Raw genomic sequence first — 14,217 nt, 5'->3', positions numbered from 1 at the left:
CTGCTGCTCTTCCAAAAAACTGCTAAACCTGTGTTAATAAAGAACTGGCATTACACTTGACAGGCACTTCAGAAAGTGGTGGTCAGGCATTATTCAGGAGATACTTCTGCAGAAGTCAAATCAAAATGACCATGGAGAGCTGAGGTCAGCAACTGGAGGGGCAGAATCATGCCCACAGTAGCCAGGCTCACCCCAGCACGTGATGGTGTCATCAACTTCGTATTGAGGAAAGCCTGTAGATCACATCCACAGCCAAAATTGTGTTGGGAGAAAAGGGGAAATGATACTTTAAAACTGGAGCAGATACAGTAAATATGAACTTAAGCTGCCTCTGCTATGGACGGAGAAGAGATGAAGGCAGCACCATGAAGAAGTGTCTTTTAGGAATGGCTTGTAGAACATCTTTGCAGTTAGAGAAAATGGAAGATGAACCCTCACTTTCTTTGCTTTTTGTATTTGATTCTTCCTAAATGTTTTTTACTTTGCAGACTCTTTTGAAGAGACTTCCCCTTGGAACACAGAACAAGGTTAGCCCAGGGATAAACCATATTTAACTTGACCTCTACCACAGCAGCTCGGAAAAGTCTTTGTGAGTTTACTACACTGCTACAAGTGAAATACAGGGCTTAAACACTTCTTACCGGCCAGATGAAAAATGTGCTTGCCTTCTTCGAAATGTATTTTATATTTTTATTATACATGAACTGAGCTCCTGAAAGCTTGCATTCCTCCCCAGCAAGCTATTTTGAGATGTGTTGTGTTTAGACATTGAAAAATGCCACATTGGTTGCACTGCATTGCATTTTCCATGTGTGCGTTCCACACATTAACATTGCACAGCTGGGAATGGTTATATAAGTCCATCTTCGGGTGGGTAACTCCCTGCTATTTGCAGTTCCCTTTTTTTAACCTCCTGTGTGGGCAAAACTCTGAGTTTTTCAAGCTGAGAGCACTTTATACAATTTAATGGATAACCTCAGTCTCTTTTGGTAGGGAAGGAAGAGGGCAGATATATAATAAAGTTATCACATTTTCTTCAGGACTTTGTCAGCAGTCAAAACCCTTGATAGACTTTTTGCTTGAAACAGGAAAAAGATGAACTTATGACTTTATGGTTTTGATTATTTTAAAAAAATAGATTATAGAAAAAAATGAAATTCATGATGTAGCCATAAAGTAAGAGGTAAATTTATATTTATACTTACAACTGCTGTAAAGAAAATTGGAAGCTCTTTCTTTTCCTTTCTTTTCCTTTCTGCACTTTGGCTTTATTCCCTCTTCTTTCTTTCTTTTCTTCTTTCTTTATTCTATATATTATTTTCTGTTAGTTTTTATCTTTCTTTATAATATATATGTAGGCAGTCTAAGCTTTTCTGATGTTGCTGGGGCAAAAATAAGCTGGAGCTGAAGTTCTATTTGCTGATCGGTAGCTAATCCAGGACACGCAATAAGATATACCATACAGTAATTTCTTCATTCAATACATAATTAACGTATAGAGTTTATGATTTCTCAAATGCACTTAATGGAAGATCCAGGACAGATGAATTGGTCAAATTTCACATTCAGTTTCTCACATCCAATCTTAACTTCATTTCTGTCTCAGTTAGCAAAAATTTCCATGTGCACTTTCTGCAATATTCTTGTTTATCTGGGTCATCTTTTTTTCCCCCATGAGCCATAGTTTTGCCCCATTATGATCAAGAGCAATGCCACAATTCCTCGGGATGAAGCCCTTTGGAGAGTTTGGATTTTAAAAAAAAATCCCATCATTTTCATCTTTGCTGCCCAGAGTTATTCTGAGTGGGCTGCCTACAAATGTGATTAATAAACAAACCAATAAATGTTCCCGATTATATTGGAAGAAAACAAGCCTATTTGGCTGTTGAAGAAGTTGCAGAACAAAATATGCAGAAGAAATGAGACAGGAACCGAAGGTTCAAGGTTCAACTAATAAGCGTTCAGTTAATTCTGATTGCTGCAGCTGTCCATTTAGTCACTTACTTTATATCAATGTTTTATGTCGTTACTGTCAATTGAATCTTATTTTTGTCTTAATTTCATTAGCTGCCACAGTCATTTTAACAATATAGATGAATAGTCACTATAATTGGACTCTAACTTTTAGTTTTGAAACCCTAATCACTCCTTATGTACTATTCTTCCATATATGTTACATCACTACATCTTCTCTAGATATCATAATAATATTAATTACAACTTTTCCATGGCTTTTAGTGTTATAATGGTTCTATATATTAGAATAACAGAATAGTAAAATTACCAATCATTTAATTGCCTTATATAATTTGTATAATACCTTAGTACATTAATTTTTACACCCAAATTCTTTAACTTAAATTTTTACTTGTATTGTCATTTGATTTTATGGCTTGTTTTACTCTAATCAGTTGTGACTGATTTGTTTTGCTGGTCAATGGCCAAAATAAAGCAACTGACTACTTAATTCTGATCGAAAAGATGCCTGTCGTAGCTTAAGGAATCAGATGCATGTAAGGAGATAGTAAGATTCTAAGAAGGTGGTAACCTAGGAATCTTATATGTTTCAGTAAAGAACATCCACCAAGGAGATCACAGGTGGTAAGTGATGACTGAGGTGTCATGACGACATCTGGAGAAGGATAGGATTGTGATTTCTGGCCACCTATTAATGTTTTGACTTTTGTTTTGTTTTCTGGTGTATTGCATGCTGCCCAGAGTCCTAGTGTCCACGTTTGGTGGCCATATAAATTCTTGTAAAGGTATGGGGGAAAGACCTTGAGAGAGTGGGCCAAGAGATGCTTTCAGATAAGAGACAGCATAGCCCACAGCTGGATAGTGGTGGGGCAAGAGGCTCAGGAGGTACCCTCCCTAGTTTCTCAGGCTGTAAAGGAAATGGTGGGAGGATTGTACTTTCAGACGTGCAAGATTCTGTTAATGTAGCCTTACAATAAAGTAAAATTAGGTCATCTGGTCATGTTTCCAGTCTGGTCTACCTAGTAATGCTGACAATTCGTTAGATAAATAAATTATGCAAATTAAGTGGTGTCATTTGCACAATGGTATTTAAGTGCATGGGATGACCTCCTGGACTCTGCTGGATGCCTGTACTATCAGCCTTTCCTGACAGCTGTATCCCCAACTGTGGAACTTTGATTTACCCCATTAGACAAGTGAGAAAGCCCTTACAAATGGGAGAAGTTTACATATTGTATAAGCCACAATTGTATAAATTGTGGTTCACTGATTACACAGTATTGACTCAGTTCATATAGTGTTCTAACTCATCCTATGGAACTGGAGTGGGCTTAAGTGCAGACTTCAGTAGAGGCTTGGTTCACGCAGCATACTAAATCAAAACCCAGTATACCCATATCATGGCTTAGCAATCAGAATTTGTCAACAATATTTTATGGTTTAATGATCTCTTTTAAGTAACCTTGGTTTAGCCCTAGATCAGTGTAATGTGCAAATAGACAACATATCACACTAAGAGGTCACAGATAAAGGGTGGGTCCCAAGTTAGAATAGGTACTTAGCAAAGGGACGTTGGGGGGGGGGGGCTTTCCTGCTTTGGTGTATTTAATATGGAAGCAGGTGGAAAGTAATTTAAATTTCCCATAATGCCCTGCACTGATAATCTATCAGGGCATTATGGGTAATGAACATAGTGATTTCAGGCCAAATACCAACTCTGGGCTTTGCCAGCTGTTTAAAGTTTAGAGAAAAATAGTCTAAAGAACCATCAGAACACCAACAGGAGTACTAGAAAATGCTATTATAGTTCAGCAGGCATCTGTCCTGTGCAAAAGGTCAGCATTCTCTATGCATTTGCTATTCAAAACATCCAAACAAAAGTCAACTTTTCCCTGGTAATCATCATACTTGAACATTTCTCTGCTTTTTATCCAGGATCATCTAGATCCTTCAGGTCTCTCGACTGCACAGTAACCATGTAAACTAACAACCAATTGGTCTTTTCTTCCTGGAAAAACTCCTTTGTCTTTAGTGAAGTTGCAACAGTAAGAAACCCCACACTTTTCTTACCAGCAAGCCAAAAATGGAATTGCTTGATAAACTGTCTACTTTCCTCTAGTAAACTACATTTTTGGGGCCAAGTATTTAAAAGGAAGATTCTCCATTTGTACCCCTTTGTCTATCCCCAGTAGAACTTTTCTGCTTGTGTGAATTGTCACTGTTGACTTTGGTTAATTGTTCATGTTTCCAGCCTGAAATTTGTTTTGACATTCTGTACCGTTTTGTGAACTTCTTTTAAACAGGCATGATGCTCTGAATACACTTCTTTGTGCTTCTCCCATCGTATCCTGTTATATATCTCCTTTTTTTCTTGTTTACCTTTTCTTTTTTTCTTTTCTGCAATTTGATTTTCCTAATATAATGCATTTTGCTGTGCTGCTTTTCCCTAATGTACACATATTATCCATAATTTTTCCTAATTTTTGTACATTGACATGGGTATTTTTAATATACGTTTGTCAAAAAAAATTGTGCAACTGCCCATTAAATTAAGAAAATAGAGAAAGAAAACAAATGCCAAAGATGTAAAGGGAAATATTAAAGAAGACATAGAAGAGAATATGGGCAGGGAAGAGAGACCCAGATTGTTCAGATGAGTGTAACACCTCACTAACCTTCAGAAATGGGTCTTCGGCTTTGAAAATTGATGCCGCAATGTCCCTGTTCATCTTTTAAGTGCCACGTAACCCTTTCTTGCTTTTAAGGAAGTGTAATGAGTACCAGCACCAGTGACCCATTTCTCTGCCTCTGTATTGAATAATTAAGCAGTAGATACCCAAGATGTGCTCTGCAAATGTGTCAGTCTGTTTGATGAGAACATACCGGCTTCACCCTTCAATGGAGTTAAGGGAAGGCTGTCTCTAGCTTCCTGTTGCCTTATTCTTCGCTTAGCTTCCTCAGCCACTTGTAGGTACTTTTGCTTCATCCTCATTTTGTGGCAAGGTTGCCAACCAGCCCCAAATTTCAACTGCTATTAGCTAAAAGAAACTCTGATGGTCAGGCCACCTTTCTAGTTCAAAATATGGGCTGCAGAAGAAAGGTGGGCATCACGAAGACGGAAAAAGGGCACATCCAGATTAGAAAGTAGGTTTTCTTAACCCTGCTCTCTAAATTTATTTCTCTTCCATTTTATCAGGTCTTCAACTCACCAAGTTTATTTTTAACTTACTGAAAACTGGCAGCATTTGAGAAAAAGGGCGGGAAGCTGCCCTCACCTCTTTGCTGTCTTTTGGGAAATAGGTTCTGCACATCTGCTCCTGATAGGCAGATTTCTGCTGGGAAGCAGGTAGGGTAGCTCAGCAGCCAGACATCCCTACTCCACCTTCATCCTTGAATGTCCCTGCAACTTTAAAATGGCCTAAATATACATCAAGACAGCATAATGCTCTGCACTCTGCAAACAAGTGGGCTGGTTTAATCTGTTGAATACTACGAAAAAGGCTCTGCCATCCCCCAACTGAAATACTCCCAAACTTTTAGGAACTGAAACAGATGTGCGCTTTCATCTGGCTTAGAAACGAGTATTTGTAACTCAGTAACTGACATTGACATGGAAGAATTTCTGGGTCAAGCCACTAGCAGGAAGGCAGGCTTTCTCTTAATGTCTTGATTTCAGCTGAAGCGAACAGATTCATGGCATTAAATTGCAAATATGCTTTGTTGTTTATTCATTCAGTCGCTTCTGACTCTTCGTGACTTCATGGACCAGCCCATGCCAGAGCTTCCTGTCGGTTGTCAACACCCCCAGCTCCCTCAGGGACGAGTCTGTCACCTCTAGAATATCATCCATCCACCTTGCCCTTGGTCGTCCCCTCTTCCTTTTGCCTTCCACTCTCCCTAGCATCAGCACCTTCTCCAGGTGTCCTGTCTTCTCATTATGTGGCCAATGTATTTCAGTTTTGTCTTTAATATCATTCCCTCAAGTCAGCAGTCTGGCTTTATTTCCTGGAGTATAGACTGGTTTGATCTTCTTGCAGTCCAAGGCACTCTCAGAATTTTCCTCCAACACCACAGTTCCAAAACATCAATCTTCCTTCTCTTAGCCTTCCTTACGGTCCAGTTCTTGCAGCCATATGTTACTACTGGGAATACCGTTGCTTTAACTATGCAGACCTTTGTTGTCAGTGTGATGTCCCTGCTCTTAACTATTTTATTGAGGTTTGTCATTGCTCTTCTCCCAAGGATTAAGTGTCTTCTGATTTCCTGACTGCAGTCAGCATCTGCAGTAATCTTCGCACCTAGAAATACAAAGTCTTTCACTGCTTCTACATTTTCTCCCTCTATTTGCCAGTTATCAATCAAGCTGGTTGCCATAACCTTGGTTTTTTTGAGGTTTAGCTGCAGGCCAGCTTTTGCACTTTCTTCTTTCACCTTCATCATAAGGCTCCTCAGTTCCTCTTTGCTTTCAGCCATCAAAGTGGTATCATCTGCATATCTGAGATTGTTAATGTTTCTTCCAGCGATTTTAACTCCAGCCTTGGATTCCTCAAGCCCAGCATGTTGCATGATGTGTTCTGCGTACAAGTTGAATAGGTAGGGTGAGAGTATACAGCCCTGCAGTACTCCTTTCCCAATCTTAAACCAGTCCGTTGTTCCGTGGTCTGTTCTTACTGTTGCTACTTGGTCGTTATACAGATTCTTCAGGAGGCATACAAGATGACTTGGTATCCCCATACCGCTAAGAACTTGCCACAATATGTTATGGTCCACACAGTCAAAGGCTTTAGAATAGTCAATAAAACAGAAATAGATGTTTTTCTGAAACTCCCTGGCTTTTTCCATTATCCATTGGATATTGGCAATTTGGTCCCTAGTTCCTCTGCCTTTTCTAAACCCAGCTTGTGCATCTGGCAATTCTCGCTCCATGAATTGCTGAAGTCTACCTTGCAGGATCTTGAGCATTACCTTACTGGCATGTGAAATGAGTGCCACTGTTCGATAGTTTGAACATTCTTTCGTGTTTCCCTTTTTTGGTATGGGGATATAAGTTGATTTTTTCCAATCTGATGGCCATTCCTGTGTTTTCCAAATTTGCTGACATATAGCATGCATTACCTTTACAGCATCATCTTGCAAGATTTTGAACAATTCAGCTGGGATACTGTCATCTTCTGTTGCCTTGTTGTTAGCAATGCTTCTTAAGGCCCATTCAACCTCACTCCTCAGGATGTCTGGCTCTAGCTCACTGACCACACTGTCAAAGCTATCCCCGATACTGTTATCCTTCCTATACAGGTCTTCCATATATTCTTGCCACCTTTTCTTGATCTCTTCTTCTTCTGTTAGGTCCTTACCATCTTTGTTTTTGATCATACCCATTTTTGCCTGGAATTTACCTCCAATGTTTCTGATTTTCTGGAAGAGGTCTCTTGTCCTTCCTATTCTATTGTCTTCTTCCACTTCCACGCATTGCTTGTTTAAAAATAATTCCTTATCTCTTCTGGCTAACCTCTGGAATTTTGCATTTAATTGGGCATATCTCCCCCTATCACTGTTGCCTTTTGCTTTCCTTCTTTCTTGGGCTACTTCTAGTGTCTCAGCAGACAGCCATTTTGCCTTCTTGGTTTTCTCTTTCTTTGGGATGTATTTTCTTGCCGCCTCCTGGACAATGTTGCGAACTTCTGTCCATAGTTCTTCCGGGATACTATCTACTAAGTCCAGTCCCTTAAATCGATTCTTCACCTCCACTGCATATTTCTTAGGAATATTAGTGAGCTCATATCTAGCTGATCTGTGGGTCTTCCCTAATCTCTTTAGTCTGATCCTAAATTGTGCAATAAGAAGTTCGTGATCTGAACTACAGTCAGCTCTAGGCCTTGTTTTTACTGACTGTATAGATGTCCGCCACCTTTGGCTGCAAAGGATGTAGTCAATCTGATTTCGGTGTTGTCTATCTGGTGAAGTCCATGTATAAAGCCGTCTCTTAGGTTGTTGGAAGAGAGTGTTTGTTATGCAGAGTGAGTTGTCTTGGCAAAATTCTATCAGCCTATGTCCTACTTCATTTTGTTCTCCCAGGCCATGCTTACCTGTAATTCCAGGTGTCATTTGACTGCCCACCTTAGCATTCCAGTCTCCTGTGATGAAAATAACATCTCTTTTAGGTGTGTTGTCCAGTAGGTGCTGCAGATCCTCATAGAACTGCTCTACTTCAGCTTCTTCAGCATCTGTGGTTGGGGCATATATTTGGATCACTGTGATGTTAGATGGCTTGCCCTGAATTCAAATTGAGACCATTCTATCATTTTTTGGATTGTATCCAAGCACTGCTTTAGCCACTTGACTATTAATTATGAAGGCTACTCCATTTCCTCTGTGGTCCTCTTGTCCACAGTAGTAGATCTGGTGGTCATTTGATGTGAAGTGGCCCATTCCAGTCCATTTCAGTTCACTGATGCCCAAAATGTCTATCTTTAATCTTGACATCTCACCAATAACCACATCCAATTTGCCCTGGCTCATAGATCTGACATTCCAGGTTCCAATGGTGTGTTGATCCTTAGAACATCGGATTCGCCGTTCACCACCAGCACCGTCGGCCGCTAGCCGTCCTTTCGGCTTTGAGCTAGCTGTGTCATCACATCTGGGGCTAGTTGAACTCATCCTCTGTTCCTCCCCAGTAGCATTTTGACCATCTTCCGACCTGGCGGTCTCATCTTCCGATGGTATACCGACATATCTCTGGTTGTACTGATCCATTTAGTTTTCACGGCAAGAATACTAAGGTGGGTTGCCATTACCTTCCCCAGGGATCGCATTTAGTCTGACCTCTCTGTCATGACCTTCCCGTCTTGGGTGGCCCTTCACGGTTTAGCTCAAGGCATCATTGAGGTGCTCAAGCTCCAGCACCATGACAAGGTAACAATTCTTTCCTGAAGGCAAATATGCTAGCTGGTACTAAATAGAATGGGTGGATTTTGCAAATATTTCTCTTTTCTTTTTTAAACACGTGAAATTCCCATACTTTCAACAGCTGGATAACCAGTAGGTGAAGTTTCTTCTAGCATGCCAAAGCACAGGACACCTGTTAAAAACAATGGCTTTATTGGTATTTGACTCCTGGGTCTTCAGGAACATATTCAAGTAGTTTTCTTGGGAACAATATCAAAATGGTTTGCCTGTGCCTTCTTCCAGTGTCATTTTTTTCAACTTTCTAGTTTAGCTTATTGTCCTGGGATTTTCTGGTTGTCTACCATCTACATTTCATTCAATGCCAGTCCTGCATGGGTTTTTTGAGATGAGCCAGCTGGAGATAGTAAATAACCAGTTATATTTCGGGAATCAGTTTGGTCTAGTGGTTAAGGCACAAGGCTAGAAACCAGGAGGCTGAGAGTTCTAATCCTGCCTTAGGCATGAAAGCCAGCTGGGTGACTTTGGGCCAGTCCCTCTCTCTCAGCCCAACCCACGTCACAGGGTTGTTGTTGTGGGGAAAAGAGGAGGAGGAAGGAGGATTAGGTATGTTCGCCGCCTTGAGTTATTTATAAAAATAATAAAGACAGGATAAAAAAAATAAAATAAAATTAAAAATATTTTTTAAAAAATCTGTTGTATATGAATAAACACAGATTTGGATGCTGTGCAATGAAGCATCTGACAAAGCCCATATTGTGGGAGTCAGTTTCCCTTATTGAAAACTTCCTTCCTTCCTGAGTTGTGACTCCTTCTTACAACTTGTCCTGGCCAAGCATGGCAGGAATGAGAGGAACTTAGCCAAGGAATGACATCCTGTACTGAAATGGAGCTCTTCCAGCCATTGTGCAGACTGAGCTCAAAAGGAGAGTGGGACATTGTAGAAGGGAACCCTGTTGGCCTATGGTGGTAAAAACTCAGGAATCTGGAAGTTCCTTTTCCGACTAATATTCAAAGGCATCACCTTTTGTGAGCTGCATATCACTTCATCAGAACCATAGGGGAAGAGAGCCGAAAACATTTTAGGGATTGGTGCCTGTTCCCCCACCATCTCCAAGAAGCGAACAACCTTTGCATGCTGTCCTGTTCTCTCTCTTGGATGCGCCTGATCAGAAGGCAGTGGTACAGTGATGCCCAGTTATCCTTCCTGGATGAACTTTTGTTTACGGTCATTGACCAAAGGGGAAAGGACAGAATTAGTGCTGGAAAATCCCTGGAGAAGTACAAGGGAAGAACCATCTTTGGGTGGCTGGTGATATTCTGCAACTATTCTGTAAGTGAAGTAGGGTGATTGGACAATTTTGAAAGCCACCTTAGGAAAGGTTATGGCCCAAAAGAAGCAGTAACAGTTGCAAGAGAAAGTAGATGGGGCGTGCCTAGGTCATCTTGCGCAAGTGGCAGGCTAATATTCAGTTTCTTGATGTGCACAGTGCTAGGATCTTTGGTCTCTGATTATGTCATAGCCATTCGTTGTAAGCTGCTTTAGAAGCCAAGGGTGCTGTTTGTCCTTCTCATTAAAGATAGCCAAGGAAACTGTAATATTGAAGCATCTTTATCCTATAATACGTGATCCACTATATAAAACTTATTTCAGCAGCTGCAGGAGGTTTTACACAGTACCCAAGTGCTTACATGCATGAACTTATATGCACATGATTGCTGAAAGGTGTCCGTCCAAGAAAGCAGAGACCTGAATGAATGCCGAATCTGATCTGGCCTAGCAATTCAGATGCATGAAACTTTAACCCAACATTCTTCAAAGCGTAGATGATCTGAATAAGTGGGAAATGGGTATCGGTAGAATCTCCAGAATAGTTTGCATCCCTTAACCTTCTAACTCACCGAAAGTATGAGCTTATCTCTCCCCCCGGCTGGAAGTGATGGGAAGTGTAGTCCAAAACATCTGGAGAGTGCCAAATCCTGCACCTGATCTTTTGCCCTTCCAAAGTGCCAGCCCACTCATCCAACAGTTCCGCTCATCCAAAAGTAAGTGTTTTAGTTTCTTCCTGTTTCTTGAGATAGTAAAAGGAATCTTAATCCTGGCCTCTAATTAACAGGGGCTGGCTGCACGTGCTTCCATCTCAGCCCCCCTGCAAAAGGATGTTGCTGCTTCCCCTCCTCTTTCTCTCTCTCCAGTGCAGGAACAGCAATCAGCAACGACTCCCACACATAAACTAAGAGTTCTGCTGACCCTGTTGTTATGTCATGTTTAGTGCTCCAGCAATTAGAAATGTTTGTGCCAGGCAGAGACGCTGACTCTAAAGATGTCACAGGGTGTGTGTGTGTGTGTGTGCAACTGCTTAAAGTGAAACAGTCAACCTGTACTAATTTTGAGTGACTACAAAAGCAATAAAGCTGGTTGAATTTAACAATCCTATCTCTATCTATCTATCTATCTTCACTTTTTATAGACACACATATTTCAATCATTCTCCAAAATGTCAGCAAACTCAAGTAAATGCAATAAAAGACCACCTATGTCCTCCCTCCCCAATTTCCCATGTCCAGTAAGGGTCATCTTAGACCTTCAGGCAAGCTGGGAACATCTGTCCTCTAGCATGATTAAGAAGAGAGATCCAGCCCTCAACACCCCCTTTGGTTTGCTGGAAATCCAAGGCTGTTTCAATTAATCCTTTGTCAATAAAACAGCAGCAGCACTGAAAAATCCTGGCTGCTGCCCCTTGACTTCCATTTTTTGCCCCCCAGTCAACTTTATCACATTCCTGTGCAAAATTTTGTTGTACAGGTTTTTTTAAAGTATGATATATAATTTATACATACATTACAGCAATCCATCCTGGGAGATTGATATGCGCTTGGAAGACTGAGATCTGCTTTCTGCTCCACTTCCAAAAAGCTTGCTGTTTTTCTCCTCCTGTTGTCTTCGGATATACTCTTTGGCAGGTGCTGAAGTTGACTAGAGCTTGCTGCCTGTGGTACCCAGGACAGCTTTTCAAGCCTAGCCAAGCAGCTCTGGTTCGCGTGCTTTTTAATTTCTCTCTCTCTCTCTCTCTTATTTTACAGCAACTCCCCTTGCTTCCAACTAACACCCTGTAAATACTTAAAGAGACAGGCAGTCTAGCATTAAGAGCTCTTTGCCATAGAAACAAGGCAGATGGGCAAAAAGACACCCAACATTTTAAGGCTACTTCAATGGGTCACTTTCATTAGTGCATTGAGACCAGTTTATTGTTGGTTATCCCTACTAGATCTCATTTATTATGATCAGAGACATTTGAAACATTAACAGATACATGGTGTGAATGCACATGATAAAGCGGCTTTCCTGAAACTATATATATTTGGCTGTAGCAAGTAGGTAGGTGGAAAAGTACCTGTAAATGCTGTGCAGATCTGGCTTTCACAATGGACAGTGAGGGATCTGCCAGAGGCAGCTGGTTTTGGATGCTGTGAAATCATTAGTTGTGGTTAGCTATTTGTGGTTATTAAGTGTTGATTGCCAGGGTAGGAAGAGGTCTGTGTGAGGTATCCTGTCCCATATGTTGAAATAACTTGGTCTGGATACTATGTACCTGGCCCAGGGTGGGTGGTGCCTTTTATTGTTCTCAGGGACTCCACATAGCCCTCTCGTAATCTCTGAGTAACAGTTCCTTTGGATATCCTTTCAGAGTAGTGAGGAATCAAGGGGATGTGGTGGCTTGCTAAAGTACATGCTATTTAAGGGCCAGAATTCCCAGTGAAAGGGATCTGGATCTCTCCCATCTGTGTTTGATGGGAAAGGTTTTTCCAAGACCTTAGCCTACTGCTGCTGCTAGATAATGTAAACAGTATTGACCAAGAGTTTCTTGCAACAAGCCTTCATGTATGCTCTGGAGTTTTGTTGGTGGGTGTTAACTTTTGTTCATTATTCCCAGTCCAGTGCTCCCTCTCCTAACAGGGAATCCAATATAACCCTTGAAACTGTTCAACATCAATTGCAAGTAGGGAGCTTTCCATTACTGTTACAATGCCAACAACAACAAAAACCCAACTAATCCTGCAGGCCCAAGTATAGCAACTTAGCAAGACTTTGCCTGCTGCCTTCACTAATCATCCAAATGTGTAGCAATTTTCTCCATTTATACTTCATCTTAAAGGCTTGTTAAATTATTTTATTCTGAAAATGAAGGTGTAACTCTATATGTATCTTTTCCCAATTTGCCCGCCTATCAGCCTATATCCAGAGCAAGAAGAACCTTGGGCTGTCATGCATGAGAGCTCTGGTGGTGATGTGCTTTACAATGTTCAGTCGGACTGGAGAGACCCAGAATGAAGTTCTCACTTAAATGTGGAACTCCTGGCCAATCACTGACTGTCAGAGCATGACACGGTAAGCCATCGTACAGGCTTATTGCACATGGATGCATATCTACATATCCCATGCTCACATTCTTATCTCATTTAGATAAATCAAGTTCATCTAAGGTTTAGCAAATCATCCAAAGCAATAATAGCCATTTCTGATTTACAAGAACCAAGACCAAACTTAAGACAAGCCTTGGTCTCAATTCTTGGTTTCTGCAGAAGTAAAATGGAGGCCATCCTGGATTCAGATGTCACACTAAGTCACTCCTTCATTTGAAGAGCTGCATGTGATATGTCCCAAGTTGGTGGAGCATGCACATTAAGCAGGCTTTGTGTATTGTGTGAACTCAGCCCTCCTTTTGAGTTCTACCAACCACATAGGTTTATCATGTTATCCTTTGTCTCTTAAGAGGAAAGTGAGATATAAATATAATAATAAAATAAAAAATAGAAGTTCACATCCAGTCTGTGGATAGATTTAAGCATAACTAATTCTTTTCCCCTAACTTAAATGAGGCATGGATCAGACAGCATGTCTTAGCAATCCAAAATCTCATTAAGGTCGTGTAAGACTCTGGGGAAAGAAGGGAATTCTGTCTGAGGGTGAGCAAAGTGAGAGGGTGAGAATTTGTGTGGCTCAGCTGTGTGTTTTCTTTCTGCCATCTGAGCTGCCTGCCTACATTAAAAAAATTGCTTCAATAAAATAATGGCTTGGATGTTGCTATGCAACCTTAGAATTCTCCCACTCCATCTTGTAATTTGTCCTTGGCTTGTCTTAATGTGTTGTGTGTATGCGTGTACTCATTAGGAAGGGCTTTAAAAAAAGTTTAAAAAAACATGCAAACAATAGACCACAGTATTTTAGAACATATTTTAAGCCATTAGCTGTTCAAAAGATTATTTTATACTCAGAAGAGAGAATTTTTGCGTATAGGTTTGGCAGAATATTCAGAACCGTGACTTCAGATG

Source organism: Candoia aspera, chromosome 9 (assembly GCF_035149785.1).
Source record: "Candoia aspera isolate rCanAsp1 chromosome 9, rCanAsp1.hap2, whole genome shotgun sequence".
In the NCBI taxonomy this organism is placed as follows: Eukaryota; Metazoa; Chordata; class Lepidosauria; order Squamata; family Boidae; genus Candoia; species Candoia aspera.
This window is presented reverse-complemented; position numbering follows the sequence as displayed.